The sequence below is a fragment of the Capra hircus genome, chromosome 10 (assembly GCF_001704415.2).
Source record: "Capra hircus breed San Clemente chromosome 10, ASM170441v1, whole genome shotgun sequence".
Lineage (NCBI taxonomy): Eukaryota > Metazoa > Chordata > Mammalia > Artiodactyla > Bovidae > Capra > Capra hircus.
This window is the reverse complement of record NC_030817.1, coordinates 46,849,014-46,865,016: the sequence shown is the minus strand read 5'-3', so window position 1 is coordinate 46,865,016 and position 16,003 is coordinate 46,849,014. Positions and strand designations below refer to the sequence as shown.

Here is a 16,003-nt window from a genome sequence, read left to right as displayed (position 1 = left end):
GAGTAAGAATCATACCAATTCTGAGGCCTTGTGAGGAAGATAAAAATGTGTAGTGTTATATATAGTTTAAAATTATTTCTTTTAAAATGTTACATACTCTAAAGGAGTGGATAAGAACTTATAATAATAATTTTATTATATTTTATTGATTTTAAGACAAACATATTTTAACATTTCTGAAACTGGGATTGGGACCACAGAGATTTCACATTCCTTGCATATAAACCAGGAATTATACTATCTATGTCCTAGGGGTGTTTGCAAGATGTGTGAGATGATGTGATAATGAGAGTGAACACATCTGTCACATTCCTTGGTGGGACATAGTGTCTGGTTTCATTAATATCCACTTTCTTGCTTATCATTCCCTCACTTACTCCAACAAAATGTTCTTTAAGCCAAAACTCATGAAGCCAGCCAGAGTTTCTTAAATTCCCTACTTGGCAAGTTGGATTCTAGGTCCAGGTCAAACAGTAATAGTCTGCAGAAGTCTCTCTGATGACCCAGGTAGATGTGCCCCTTCATCTGTGTCATGGGCTCACATGAACACCACTGATACACTACACTACACTGTGTTACATGTATTATTGCAATAGCATGAAGTAATACAACCTCTCATTTTTGCATCTATCTTCTCTAATGGAATATATCAGGGTACCCAATATTCAATAGTTGTTTAGTTTTTATTGGGAATAAAAGCAATAAAAAATGTACCAATATTTTATGAACTATTACTAATCTGTTCAACCATAAACAGAATTTGACCTAAATGTTAGTAGGGTGGCAAGGAAACGGATTTATCCTGTTCTTAATACAAATTTAATACCCTCCTGGCTGAAGTAATTATTACACATTCTAAAAAAGCAAGGTTCAAATTTTTAGATATTATTGTATTTCTACAAGAGTTGCATGTACAATTAAATATTTCAGCCACAAATATCCCTCATGCTAAAATTACATTGAATATATCTATAACAAGAAATTATGAGTATTGCTGGCAAATTGGTACATTGATTAGATGTCCACATGTCTAATTAATGAAATCTAAATAGCTCTTCACCTTGGGTGTCTCACTAAAAACATCTGTTCACAAAGTATTCTCTATAGATGATTAGGTACTTGCTAGCTTATTTTGCTCATTTTATTGCTTTTGATCTATAATGGCAAAAGCATATCCTTAAAAGCAACACAAAGGGTTAGTAATCAGTGATGATTTCAGACTGATTTCTAACTGGTCAATGTGTGTGTGCCTGCGTGCTAAGTTGCTTCAGTCGTGTCCGACTCTTTGTGACCCTATGGACTATAGCCCACCAGGTTCCTCTGTCCATGGGATTCTCCAGGCAAGTAAGTTGGCCAATAGGTGTAAGGGAATGTGTTCTATAACATTAAATATCAGGAAATGCAAATTAAAAACCAAAAATGAGATACCATTTCATACAGATGAGAATGGATAAAATTTTAAAAGCCTGGTTACATACCAAATTCAAGAGAAGATGAAAAGTAACTAGAATTTTTATGCATTAAAGAAGATGATGTTAAAGAATATAATCACTTTAAGAACTATCTGGTAGTTTCTGGCAGACTTAAACCGACACTTATACTGAGGTCCAGCAATTACATTCCGAAGTATTTATGCAGGACAAATTAAGATATATTTTTTCAAACTAACTTGTATAAGAATTTCTGTGCAGCCTTATTAATAACGACAAAAAGGTGGGAAAATATCCATCAGGAGGAGAAAGTATATACAAATTACAGTATATTAAAACAGTGGAGCACTAAACAACAATAAAAAATGAACCACTATTACATACGAATCTTAAAACATGACGAGCAAGGAAGGCAGACACAAAAGAGTAAATGCTCTCTGATTCCATTCATATTAAGTTCAAAGCAAGACTAATCTATGATAACATAAATCTGAAAACTTGTTGCCTGTGAAGCATGGGAACTGACTTGAAAGTGACATAATAAAACTTCTGGGGCGATGGAAATGTTCTGTATCTTACTTGGGATAGTATGTATGTTCATTTTTTTTGTATGTGTGTGTGTTTTGTTGCTCATTCATGTCTGACTCGTGGCAGCCCCATAGACTGTAGCCCGCCAGTCTCCTCTGCCATGGAACTTTCTGGGCAAGAATACTGGAACAGGTTGCCATTTCCTTCTCCAGGGGATCTTCCCACCCAAGGATTGAACATGTGTCTCCTGCCTCTCCTGCATTGCAGGCAGATTCTATACCACTGTACTACTAGCGCCACCTGGGAAGTCCAAATTATAAACCTGAAATCTATGTATTTTACTGCTTACAAATCTCATTCTAGAAAAAATATAGCAGGTACTTTGATGATGGAAATTACACTTGAGAGTCAATTTCCTGGAATGGTGAAAACCTGTTTAATTGATTTTAGTATGAAAATTAGCATTTTTTTAGTTGCCCCAGTTAGAGTGTGCAATGCTGAAAAAGGCAGTTGGGCTGTGTACTCAAAGACATAAATGTATAAACAGAAAGACACCCTGTTTAGGGAAGAAAAGGTTCTTTGACATCCAGTCTCATCACAAAGGCCAGACCTCGATTCTCATCTGCTTAGAAATCTAGCAGACACAGAACGCCTCCTTGACTGAAGGCAGACTGAAGTTATCCACAGGTTTAATGTCACCCAATTAGAACAACTACAGTAAGTATTCAGAGAGAGATTTATTTCAGCGTTGTATTTTCACTGCACATCTTGTGGATATGAGAATGTCTTCTTTCCAAAGGTCACATCTCCTCCTGTGCTCCTGATTGCATCATCTCTCACCACCTCTAGAATCATGCTCCAGCAATTACCTCTTCCCTGGCTTCTATCTTAATTCTCTTTCTCTCTACTGGGTTTATTCAACCTAAGCAATAAGCATGTTTATATCCTACCCGATTGTAAATGAAAAAACAAAAGAGACTTCAGCTTTCCTTCAGTGTTGTTACCTCCTCAAGCTACTGCACCTTTCACCTAACTGAGAGGAGTCCTGATCTTTACTTCCCTATGAATCAGTCATCTTCAACCTCTTGCTGTCCCAATTTCAGCCTCAGAACTGTATTAAAATTCTCTTTAATTGGGCACATTTGTACCAAATGTTAATATTCCCTAACCTATCTGCTGCATCTGAAACCAATAACCACTCAGCTTTTCTTTCATCATTCTCTACACCTCCATGACAACACAGCCTCTCTCCGGACATGGTTATTTCGGCCAGAGTGGTTACATGATGGAAACTGGGCCAATTAGTTTTTATATCTTGGGAACTGAGAGTTGGAACATGGAGATTTTGTCAGATCCTTTCAGGCATTTCAACAAGAAAGTGACAATGTTGTGACCTGAGCAATCAACTTTTGATCTTTGGGAAAACTAAGCAGTGAAAACATACTTTCAGAAGAAGAAAAGCATGAACACAGGGTGTCAAAAGCAGAAATGACAGACCACAGGGCCACAGAAGAAGCAGATCCTATTTCTGATTACTCTAGGCCTGGGTCTGTGGCCACAATGAGTTTTGTCTAAGGGATGATGAGACACCAGCAGAGGGGCAAGTGTCAGTGTTCTTGCTCACAAAGAGGCCCTAATAAGGTCCTTTGCTGGCTTCTAATCCTCTTTTCAGATTTCTTTTATTCCCTTTTCTCTAACTTTCTCTAACCAAATCAGTATGTCTGCACTTAGCTTCTCATCTTTGCATTAATTCCTATTTGCTAATTCCATTCAGTTTGGTCTGAATAACTATTAACATCTCCCATTCAGTATTTGAATTTAGTAGTCAATATATTCAAATTTGTATTCATTCATGAAATACAAAGTTCTTTAAATTTCTCATACAATACTAATTAGCAAAACCAACATTCTCTTAGATATATGAACTAGAACTCTAGGTTCATCTTTAATCCCTCTATTTAATTGCTCCAAACTTCTACCTGGTTCTAAATTTCATGGTCCTAAACTTGACTGTTTCTCTCATTTGCCAGGTCGCCTTTCATTCCAGGACTTAACTGCCTTGGTTCAGGCCCTCATGCATATTCACTTGAGGTCATTACCTTTTTTAGAAAACAAAAATCCACAAAAAATTAAACATTTCCATAGAGGTAGTAAAATTTCTCTTCACTGTACTCTACACATTATAGAACATATATAAACATATGTTTGCATAATCCTCACCACAGACTTTTGCACTTAACTACTGATAAGACTTCTCAGCTGTTCCTCTCACCTCACTGATTATACACAACTCTAGATGTGTCCTTATTCCGTAGTAAAACTGAGAATTTAAAATTTTAATGAATGCTGTCCAATGTGCCAACAGACCAAAACTTAGATGCTTACATAATTAATATCCTCCCTCCCTTCCCCTTTGAGAGTGTTAGGTCCAGCGCAATTCTCCTCATTCAGTGGAACTTGATTTGATTTTAACTCTTGGGTGAAAGTCAATTATTTATGCTTTAGAGCATGGAAGCAAAATGGGTGTGGCACTTAAAAGTAAAGTTAAAATTAGTGTCTCATAAATAGAGCTGAAATTTCATTCTTTTTCTAGATTGCAGGGTACTTTTAAAGTAAATCTAGAAAGAACTTATTTTAAACTAAGAGCAAGACATCTTTCAACTTTTTCGGCAAAAATAGAGCACATCCCATATAAGGATTGGCAATATATTGTCCCAATAAAGGATTTAACGTAAGTTCAGTTCTTTAAAAGTGTCTTTTATTTTGTATTATGGAATACTAAATTATACATGGAAAGTCTCTTTAGTTTAAAATTAAAACATGCTTAGCATCAGCCAGCTCTTACCTCAAAGACCATCTGGGAATAAATCATCGCCCAAGAAGCAGTTGGTGACTTGAGCTATGGCAAGCCTAGGTGCTGGTGGAATTGAAATGAGAAAATAGGAAGCAATTACAAAGGAAATACGAAACTTCTTTTGTATCTCAAATAACCACAGACATAACAAAATACAATGCCTCTCCAAATTCACGTTTCCAAAAGCCCCTGCTCACAAATGATGGTCAGCCTTCCTCCCTCCCATCAAATTACACTAAGATTCAGTCTCTGGTTGCATCCTGTGTTTATCTGGCCCCCTAACTCGGTCTGGACCCTTCACTTAGGACTTGATAACAGCTGGAAAGAAAATTAGAGAGACAATCTTTGACACCCAGGAACCACAATCTGCTAATTTTTAATACATTTAAAAATATTATCTAAAATAATCTAAATAAAATTAGTAGTGAGAAAGCCTTCTGAGTAAACTTCTGTGTCATAGAAGAAAGAAGGACATAGAAGGGGTTTCCTAGAGTGCTTACATGGCCTTGATATTAAAATCAAAGTAACTGCAACCATAACATTTGCATTCCAACCTCCCATCCAAGTCCTCTCTCAGCATTAAAGGAAAGATTCTGTATGGCATAGCTGTGGTGTGCCACACAAACACCCGCTCCAAGGCAAAGTCACTAATTCATGCAACTGACAAAGGCACATAGCTGAGTCACTCTCTGAGAATGGCGGAGGCCAAGGGGTTATTCTCCCTTCTCTGGGTCAGCCCACATACAATAACTCATTGATGGGGGTTCCCAAATGCCTAGCCCTCTTGCTTTAACACACTAGTATCAGAGGCCTAGGATTGGCTGAGGTTCTGTTGCAAATACATTATGGCTCAGCTTCTTCCAAAAGAAGCTCTGCACATATATCTCTGTTTCATAATGTGTTTCCCATAAAACTTGACTTAAGAAAGTTGTTATCAGGGAGCACGGAGGAAGTGACTCTAAAATGAGATCTTTTATCTAAATCCTCTCTGTTGGACTGGCAATGAGGACCTAATCACTGATGCCATGTCAAAAATTGATGGCCTGTGGTATACTGTAACAGAACAATTGTTAACACATTCACTTTTAGTGGGGGACCTGATGCTGGGAGGGATTGGGGGCAGGAGAAGAAGGGGACGACAGAGGATGAGATGGCTGGATGGCATTACTGACTCGATGGACATGAGTTTGAGTGAACTCTGGGAGTTGGTGATGGACAAGGAGGCCTGGCGTGCTGTGATTCATGGGGTAGCAAAGAGTCGGACACGACTGACCGACTGAACTGAACTGAATGTGTGAATACCAGTGGAAGGGAAAGAACTGGCAAGTACTACATTGAGGTATTAGAGGTTGAGACAGGAAGTGATTAGTGCCATGGAATGGAATAGCTACTGAAGCCTCTTAATGCAATGGAGAAAGACATTGAAAGGCTTAAAGTGATGCCACCAATTTAAAACTAAATGTAACAACAGCAGACATCTATGTCATTAGATAAAGAAATTCTCACCTCTTGCAGCAAATGCAGAAAAAATTGAGCATCAGACCCAGGAATTGATCATAAGTGTGGCAGAGCTCCAGAGAAGGTTTAACTCTCAATTTAGACAGGATGTCTGTGCCAAGATGGGGGCCTTAACTGGGAAAGAAAATGGGACTATGAGTCATGCGAAAAAAATGGGACTGGGGACATCTGGGTTAATTCACTGGAAACTCTTCAATCCTCAGATTTCCCTGAATCCTCTGACAAGAAGTGGCTCTCCCCTGTAGGTAGCTAGTGCGCCACTCTTGCTTGAAAACTTGCAAGAAAATGTGTGTACCCTCCAACAAGACCTACCGAAAATATCCCCATGGACCCCCAGACCAATAACTAGGAAAAGAAACAACATAAGCCAGCTAAACGAAAGAGCCTGTAAAGGGAGGAAAAAGACTATGTGTTGAAGGAACTGAAGAACCTCAGCAACATGCGTGCACCAACTGGAGCATATAGGAACTGACAGAGTACTTATGAACTGGCTTCTGTGAGTACTAGATCGACGTGGATATATATAAAGTTAGATAGGAAGACTTGATTGCTATTGAAGCAGTCTTCCTTAGTGCATGGACAGTTTGTCTACTGTGTGGGTATCTCAACATGTGAGTATTCCATGAAAATGGACTGTTGGTCCACCATCTCACTCAATATAGCACTGAAAGACATCAGAGAGGGAAAAATCTTTCCAATGGGCAGAATTTGGGGTAGGTTACCTGATCATTCACTTTGCATGCAAAGAGAAGTGGCCCATGGTAAAAATATATGTGGACTCATGAGCGGTGGTGAACCACTTGCCAAATTTCTCAGGAGCCTGCAAGAAGAAAAATTAGAACACCGGGGTCAAAGAGACCATAGAGGAGAAATATGGATGGTTTAAAAGAAAGAGTTCAAAGTGTGAAATACTGTATGTTGCATGTTAAGTTCCACCAGATAGTATGCACCATGGAAGTAGCAATGAATAACCAAGCAAACAATGATGATTGGTTGTGGCTGAAATAGAGATTATGTATGAATTCAACAGCCTGGGCTCCTATTGATCAAGGCTGAGCTGGGTACTGCTGCTGCTGAATGCCCAACACACCAGCAACAGAGATCAATGCTGAGAACCTAATAACAACATCTTTCAAGAGGATCGACTAGCCACTTGGTAGCAATTGATTACACTGAACCTCTACTCTGGAAAGGGCACTGCTTCAGTTTAACTGGAATCAACACAACTCCAGATATAAATGTGCCTTTTCCACACACATAATTTCATCTTAGACCAAGGGCATTACCTTACAGTAGTGTTTGTGCAGCAGCAGGGTCCTCACCAAGGATTCTGTTGTTCCATGACATACCACGTCCAAACCCAGAAACTTCCAGATTAATAATTTTAATAATAAGAGCCTTTGAAAACACATTTGAAATGCCAACTTAGAAATGATACCCTGATGGGATGGGATGCCGTACTGCAGACTGTAGTATACATTCTAAATCCATGACCATCACACGGTATTGTGTCCCCAGTAGATAGAACACAGAGGTCTGGAAACCAAGGAGTGTCCCTGCTTATTACCTCTCTCAATGTCCCAGATGGAACATCTGTACTTTGCATCCCCACAACTTTAGCTTTTCCTGCTTACAGAGTATCTGACTCCCAGGGGGACACTGCTACTACTGGGACACAGTGAAGAAATAAGCCTTAAGATATGGTTTCCATTCCATCTTTTAAACCTATGGCAGGAAGAACTGACTCTGATCATGAGGAGAACGTAAGGCTGAAATTGCACTATGTGGACAAGGAGGAACACATCTGGCACCCATAAGCGACTGAGAAAAATCTTCACAACTACCTGCCAGATTTGATGGTGAATGGATAAGAATGGCAAAATGACTGCGATCTCAGGTCACTCAGGGATGTAATCTGGGTCACTGCAGGAGGCAAGCCAGCTAGACCAGGAGAAGTGCTAGCCATTAGGTAGGAGACATATCAAATGCTACGTATAGGAGGAAGGTGATATGTTGTGGTCTTGAGAGCAGTTGCAATCACAAGGGCTCCAGCTCATTCCAATAACTTTCATCACGTAAGTTTCCCTAGGAAAAGAGATCAGCAAGCTATCCCAGGTGGTGAACTTGACAAATGAAGCAAGAGTGTTTGAGCGGCTCACAGGGCAGACTATAATGTATGTCAGAGTGTGATGACTTCAGGATCAAGGGACAAATCCAGAGCCAAGCCCTGGAATGGCCCCTAGTTCCTGGACTGACACAGACATCAGTTCACCGATTTCCACACTGTCCCAGAATATGCCCTAGTTTTGATCTTCAGGTTAAGTGACTCCAGGTCTACAAAATATATTATCTTTATTGTCACAATATGATATCATATGTAGGACAGACAGGTAACAGGTAGCAAATATCAATAATAGTACTGCAGTTGCCATTTTATATTTCCTTGCTCTGTTCTAGGCATTATGTTGAGTATTTTTAAAAGTACCGTGCTAAATCATTGAAACAATTTTCTAAAAATAGATGAACTATTCCTGCTATAGAGAGGAGAAAACCATGGCCTGGCACAATTCAGCATCCTGCCTACCACCACAAGGCTAAAAAGTGGTAGTGCCTACATTTGAGTACAAAATATGAAATGCCAAAGCTTTCACGTTGCAACATGTTGTTATATAGATAACTGGAAAATATAAAAAGTACATACTTATGTTAGGGAAAACATAATTTGAATGTAAACTGTCTGATTGTCTATTTAAATATACTACTGAATACACTAAATACAAATGTAATAAATAGTCTACTGAAAAGGCCCTGTAATGATATATTGTACAGAATTTAAGGAATTAATTCTTGATGGATCTTTATTAGAAATTGCATCTCCAAGGCAGATTCTTCAAGTCCCAGCTGTGTCCAAATATGGAACACTATTCTAAATCAAATATTTCCTGTTAGCTGATGAAGTTCTCAGTCAGTTGGTCTGAGCCTTGGAACTGAGGGGCATAGAAAAGCCTAGCCTGACGTATACAAAGCTTGTGAAGTGTACATATTCAGTTACCAGCTACTTGGCCTCATCTTTGTTTATATTTTCTGCTGCATTTTCTCAAGGCTTCCTTCAAGTACTCAACTACTCAGGTCTTACCTGACCCAGCACAATTTTCAGGAAAGAATCTAATGACTACAGATGTTAATAACTGATGCTATGTAAATGATTTACTTTTCTTAGATATTTGGAAGAATTTTAGACTAACAAAACATCAGCATCCTGGAGTAGAAGGATAAGGGTTATATTGTTTTCATTCCTCAAACATAAAACTTCGTGGCCCTGAAATCTTACCAAATAAATAGAAAATAATTTACTACTTCTAACACATCTAGTATTCTTTCCTTTTAAATATTTGTTTATTGGTCATGTTCAACTTGAATCATTTACACAACAAAAAGAAAACTATAAAGAAAACATAATTTTTGGAAGAGGGTATGAGATAAAAAAGATATGTGCATATATCAATACTGAAAGATTTTAAAAATAAAAGATTTAAAATTTTATTACATAACACTTAGGTGGGACTCCAATAAATCCTTTATAAACAAATATTGAATATCTCATTGAAGCTAGAGTTCTGTCACCAATTTTTTGGCCAGCAGAAGGCTTGGAAGTCCCTGCCCTCTTGCTCTATATTTAATCTTCCTAATCTTTTGCTGGGTTCTCTTGAAAGCTGTATCATTCTTTATTTATTCTTGGTCTCTCTTTCACGTATGATTCTGTGGGTTCATGAAATAATTATCTGCTTATTTAGGATAATTTAAAACATTCCAAACGTGTAAGGAAATGAGAAACAAAATAGGTATGCTTTAATAGACGGATGGAAAAAACATTTTTTTTCTAAAGAAAAGAATGGAGGGAAGGCAAGAAGGGGAATTGGGTTAAGGTAAGGAGGTGGAGATACTTCATATTTGTGATGATTTGTTTGCCTTTGGACAAGCTGGTCTGTTCTTCCGTTATGTGTCCTTCCCCAATTAAGTAATCCCTACCTCAAAACCCTGCTTAGGGATAGCAGTCAAAATCACATAAAGAAACATGAATGTGGTCTTAGACTCCAGCCCAGTGTTTCCCCTGATTTCCATATTGTAACAATTCTGGAGATCTCCACCAAAACAGAGGTGCTGGGCTATTGCAGTGTTACATCTTCTTACTTAGGACAGCTCCTTTTAAAAACAGAGGACATATATAGCTTTTATTATGTTGAGGTATGTTCCTTCTATTCCTGCTTTCTGGAGAGTTTTTATCATAAATGGATGTTGAATTTTGTCGAAGGCTTTCCCTGCATCTATTGAGATAATCATCAGTTCAGTTCAGCTCAGTCACTCAGTTGTGTCCGACTCTTTGCGACCCCATGAATCGCAGCACGCCAGGCCTCCCTGTCCATCACCAACTCCTGGAGTTCACCCAGATTCACGTCCATCGAGTCACTGATGGCCATCCAGCCACTTCATCCTCTGTTGTCCCCTTCTCCTCCTGCCCCCAATCCCTCCCAGCATCAGAGTCTTTCCCAATGAGTCAACTCTTCGCATGAGGTGGCCAAAGTACTGGAGTTTCAGCTTTAGCATCATTCCTTCCAAAGAAATCCCAGGGTTGATCTCCTTCAGAATGGACTGGTTGGATCTCCTTGCAGTCCAAGGGACTCTCAAGAGTTTTCTCCAACACCACAGTTCAAAAGCATCAATTCTTCGGCGCTCAGCCTTCTTCACAGTCCAACTCTCACATCCATACATGACTACTGGAATAACCATAGCCTTGACTAGATGGATATGGCTTTTATTTTTCAATTTGTTAATGTGGTGAATTACATTGATTTGCGGATATTGAAGAATCCTTGCATCCCTGGGATAAAGCCCACTTGGTCATGGTGTATGATCTTTTTAATGTGCTGCTGGATTCTGATTGCTAGAATTTTGTTAAGGATTTTTGCATCTATGTTCATCAGTGATATCGGCCTGTAGTTTTCTTTTCTTGTGTCATCTTTGTCAGGTTTTGGTATTAGGGTGATGGTGGCCTCATAGAATGAGTTTGGAAGTTTACTTTCCTCTGCAATTTTTTGGAAAAGTTTGAGTAGGATAGGTGTTAGCTCATCTCGAAATTTTTGGTAGAATTCAGCTATGAAGCCGTCTAGACCTGGGCTTTTGTTTGCTGGAAGATTTCTGATTACAGTTTCTATTTCTGTGCTTGTGATGGGTCTATTAAGATTTTCTATTTCTTCCTGATTCAGTTTTGGAAAGTTGTACTTTTCTAAGAATTTGTCCACTTCTTCCAAGTTGTCCATTTTATTGGCATAAAATTGCTGATCATAGTTTCTTATGATCCTTTGTATTTCTGTGTTGTCTGTTGTGATCTCTCCATTTTCATTTCTAATTTTATTGATATGATTTTTCTCCCTTTGTTTCTTGATGAGTCTGGCTAATGGTTTGTCAATTTTATTTATCCTTTCAAAGAACCAGCTTTTTGCTTTGTTGATTTTTGCTATGGTCTCTTTTGTTTCTTTTGCATTTATTATTGCCCTAATTTTTAAGATTTCTTTCCTTCTACTAACCCTGGGGTTCTCCTTTTCTTCCTTTTCTAGTTGCTTTAGGTGTAGAATTAGGTTATTTATTTGACTTTTTTCTTGTTTCTTGAGGTATGCCTGTATTGCTATGAACTTTCCTCTTAGCACTGCTTTTATAGTGTCCCACAGGTTTTGGGTTGTTGTGTTTTCATTTTCATTCATTTCTATGCATATTTTGATTTCTTTTTTGATTTCTTCTGTGATTTATTGGTTATTCAGAAGCGTGTTGTTCAGCCTCCATATGTTGGAATTTTTAATAGTTTTTCTCCTGTAATTGAGATCTAATCTTAAGAAAGCTGTGGTACATATACACAATGGAGTATTACTCAGCCATTAAAAAGAATAGATTTGAATCATTTCTAAGGAGGTGGATGAAACTGGAGCCGATTATACAGAGTGAAGTAATCCAGAAAGAAAAACACCAATACAGTATACTAACACATATATATGGAATTTAGAAAGATGGTAATGAGAACCCTGTATGCGAGATAGCAAAAGAGACACAGATGTAAAGAACAGACTTTTGGACTCTGTGGGAGAGGAAGAGGGTAGGATGATTTGGGAGAATGGCATTGAAACATGTATACTATCATGTAAGAAATGAATCACTAGTCTAGGTTCGATACAGGATACAGGATGCTTGGGACTGGTGCACTGGGATGACCCAGAGAAATGATATGGGGAGGGAGGTGGGAGGGGGGTTCAGGGTTGGGAACTCATGTACACCTGTGGTGGATTCATGTCAATGTATGGCAAAACCAGTACAGTATTGTAGAGTAAAAAAAAAAAAAAAAAAAAAAAAAGGACACAGCAATCATGCTGTCACTGTTTAAAAAAAAAAGTCCAGTTATGTGTCAAAATAAGCAATTTAATACTTAAAAAGCAAGTAAATCAGTGGATTGATACGTGCTTTACAAAGGTACTTTGCACAGTTTTCCAGAAAACAAAAAGCTAGCTCCCTAGAAAATTTAACATTGATATTAACTTGCAGATAATTTAAAAATCCACATGGTATATAAATTAAGGGACCTTTGAACATAAATAATCCTCCCTGTAGTTTGTATTTGGGTTGTGTTTGTATTCAAAAGTTAAAAAAAGAAAAAGAAACAGGTTTTATATTCCATAATAAACAAAGCACAAATCCTATGTTTGCCGAAGAAGAAATCAATAGATTTAATGGCAAAACAGGGGAAGCATGAGGAGTTACAGTTTTAATTTAAGACTACTTCCCTGCCTTGATGCCTTTAGGAATTGTTTAGGCGAATGATTAACTGATTTATTATTTTTTTATTTATATCCATGAATTTCTTACCAGGATATTATTTCAGGCGGAAACCAAGAAAGACTATCTAATCTTTCTTTAACAATTAAGCAATACTTGTTAATTAGAATTTGCTGACAGTTTCCCAAGACTGTAATTAAGGTTGCATAACTTTGCCTTCACTGATAAATGCAGACTGAACCAAAATGTGCAGGTGAGATATATCTGATCACAGTTTGGAGAGAAGGTACTTATTCAACAGACTCCAAAATACTGAACAATATGCTGACACTAAAGGAACAGCTCAACTGATCCTCTAATGTTCTATTCTCACCAAGATGATACCTGCCTATATCTTCTCTCTAATGAGGCTCTAGGCTTCTTCTTTGAAAGACAATTCTTATAACACCAGTTCCTGCATGGTGCATGGTGCTCTATGCAGATTAAAAACTAAAAGATATATTCAAAAGGAATCTAACTATTTACAAATTTGGAGTCAAAACTTTTAAAAAATACCAATAGTGTGAAGGTAACAGCACTTTATTCATTCACCAACAAATTTTTATTGAACACTAGCTTTGGCTGTGATCTTCACTGTTTGGGAACACAATGGTGGGCAAAACAAAAACAACCCCTGCCTGCATGCTCAGTGATGTCTGAGTCCTTGCGACCCCATGGACTTCAGTCCGCCAGGCTTTTCTGTCCATGGGATTCTCCAGGCAAGAATACTAGAGTGGTTTGCCATGCCCTCCTCTGGGGAATCACCCGACCCAGAGATCAAACCTGAGTCTCCTGCACCTGCTGTAATGACACATGAACTCTTTACCACTGAGCCACTAGGACCTCTGTATAATCAGAATTAGTAAATTATTTATTAATAAGTTGATAATAATAAATATATTAACAAGGAGGATTAATTAAGCAAGCAATTTTAATAAAAAACAGTATTTTCTATCCAACCTATTTCACCAAAAAGTGATCCTACTCCATGAAATTCAGACCTCCCAACAGCCCTACTCATTACTGTATACTCTCTCCCAAGATATTTCTTTACCTCTTTGCTTGAATAGACTGAACTTTCATTTCCTTCTCATCAGACCATTACTGTTGCAATGGGAGTCTTAGAATTCATTCCTTCCATTTGTAGTTTATGCTTAGCCCACATTCATATTCACCTCTTTGGCAGCCTACCCTTAATTCATTCCCTGTATAATAATTCGTATTTACTATTCCCTCCCCCAAGCGATGTAAGAGCTTTTGATGGCAGATCCTCTATTTATTCATTTGTACACTCCTTCTGCAGAGCCTACCAAAGTGATCAAAGGCTTCTTAAATAGCAACACAACAGCTTGCTGCCCTCCATTCTTGACTTTGTTTTCTCCTCTTGACCTACAACATTCACTGCCTGGAATATTCTCTGATCAACTATCACAATCTACGTCATCCCCTCTTTTTGAAATGAGCTACCAAGAAAGACTCTTTTAAGCATTTTCTTTTATTGTTAATAATCTCAAACACAGAAAACTGCTATTTTCATACCCCATCTGAACCCTTTCCATTTACTAGTTCTTTCTTTCCTTTGCAACTAATGTCTGTAAGCATTCTACCAGTTTTGCAGTAAGGATAAAAATGACACCAGTCTTGTCCTCAAGGAGTTCACCAGCCTGTGAAGAGAAAGGCACTGGAAATTCAGACCCAACTTGATGGTGAGGGAGAGAGGTGCTGGGAAAGCCAAGTCCTTTGTTCTCTGCACAGGTCACTACATGGTAAAACCACCCAGACACCTCTTGTCTGAAACTGAACTTGCTTCACTTCTGCAAAACCTGTTCACAGCTCTGTAATCAACCCAGAAGGAATTCCCTAGACTACAAGTTTTGTGTAGTTTGTCTAGTTTAAGACAAGGGCAGCAGTTCAAGAAGCAGGATATACACCTCTCAATCAGAGAGGGACAGGAGCTGTCCCTCAGGCAACCTAAGGCACACAGCAAGAAAAAGAAACGTAGACACAGTCACCTTGCTGTCCTGGGATTTCTGAAATGTGTGTTGTGTGGACATGTTTTAAACCCAAGTTTGGCTTTCTCCTGTTGTCTGCGACACTCCTGCCCCAGCTTTTTCCTGAGTTACCTGCTGAGTCTTCAGGACCCACAGACTAATTTCTTAGTTGTGATATAAGCAACGTGTAATTAAGAGAAGCCTGCTGGTGCTCAGAAATATGAAAAATGTACTGTCTTTCATTCATGGAGTTGATGTTTTATTTTCCCTTCAGGAGGATACTGGCTTTGAATTGCTTTCTTGAGAAAATAGATGGCTTTTGTACAATAATTTTTTTATATCTCTCTTTATGACTGATTGTTTTCCACATGAAGATAATATGTTAAGATCTAGGTCTGTGATCTTGGGACATAACAGTTCCCTTAGTGCTGATAATCAGCCTATAAAGGAATTAAATTATGTTCCAAAGTCATTTTTACTACCTCTCATCAAATAAATAGGATTCTAATTACCCAGATAGTCATCCCTCATCGAGACTATGCTATTTAACTAAATAGAAAATGACAATTCATCCAACATATCTAATTGATTTCAAATAATTAAAATGTATTAAATAAGAAATCATGATAAGCATAAATTAATATTTCATAATGTGGAAAGCACTGGGGGAAAACTTGAGTATCTATCATGTCATCTTAATGATATCATTATTGTACAATATTGCGAACATAAGATATATTAATGTGTGAATAGCATTAGAACCTATATCTATTATATCTATCCTGATTCTAAAGATATTATCACAAATTAGTTAATTGTTCACT

General features: G+C 38.0%; 1 protein-coding gene across 1 annotated transcript in view; it reads right to left on the bottom strand.

Annotated features, from left to right (window-relative positions):
* UNC13C (unc-13 homolog C) overlaps positions 1-7,136 on the bottom strand; it is a 678,662-nt gene extending 671,526 nt beyond the window's left edge. Inside the window, exons 1-3 of the mRNA XM_005685753.3 lie at positions 7,053-7,136; positions 6,319-6,444; positions 4,804-4,875 (exon numbers count right to left, since the gene is read on the bottom strand). The gene's annotated coding sequence lies outside the window, so the exon portion shown is untranslated. The remainder of the gene's footprint in view (positions 1-4,803; positions 4,876-6,318; positions 6,445-7,052) is intronic.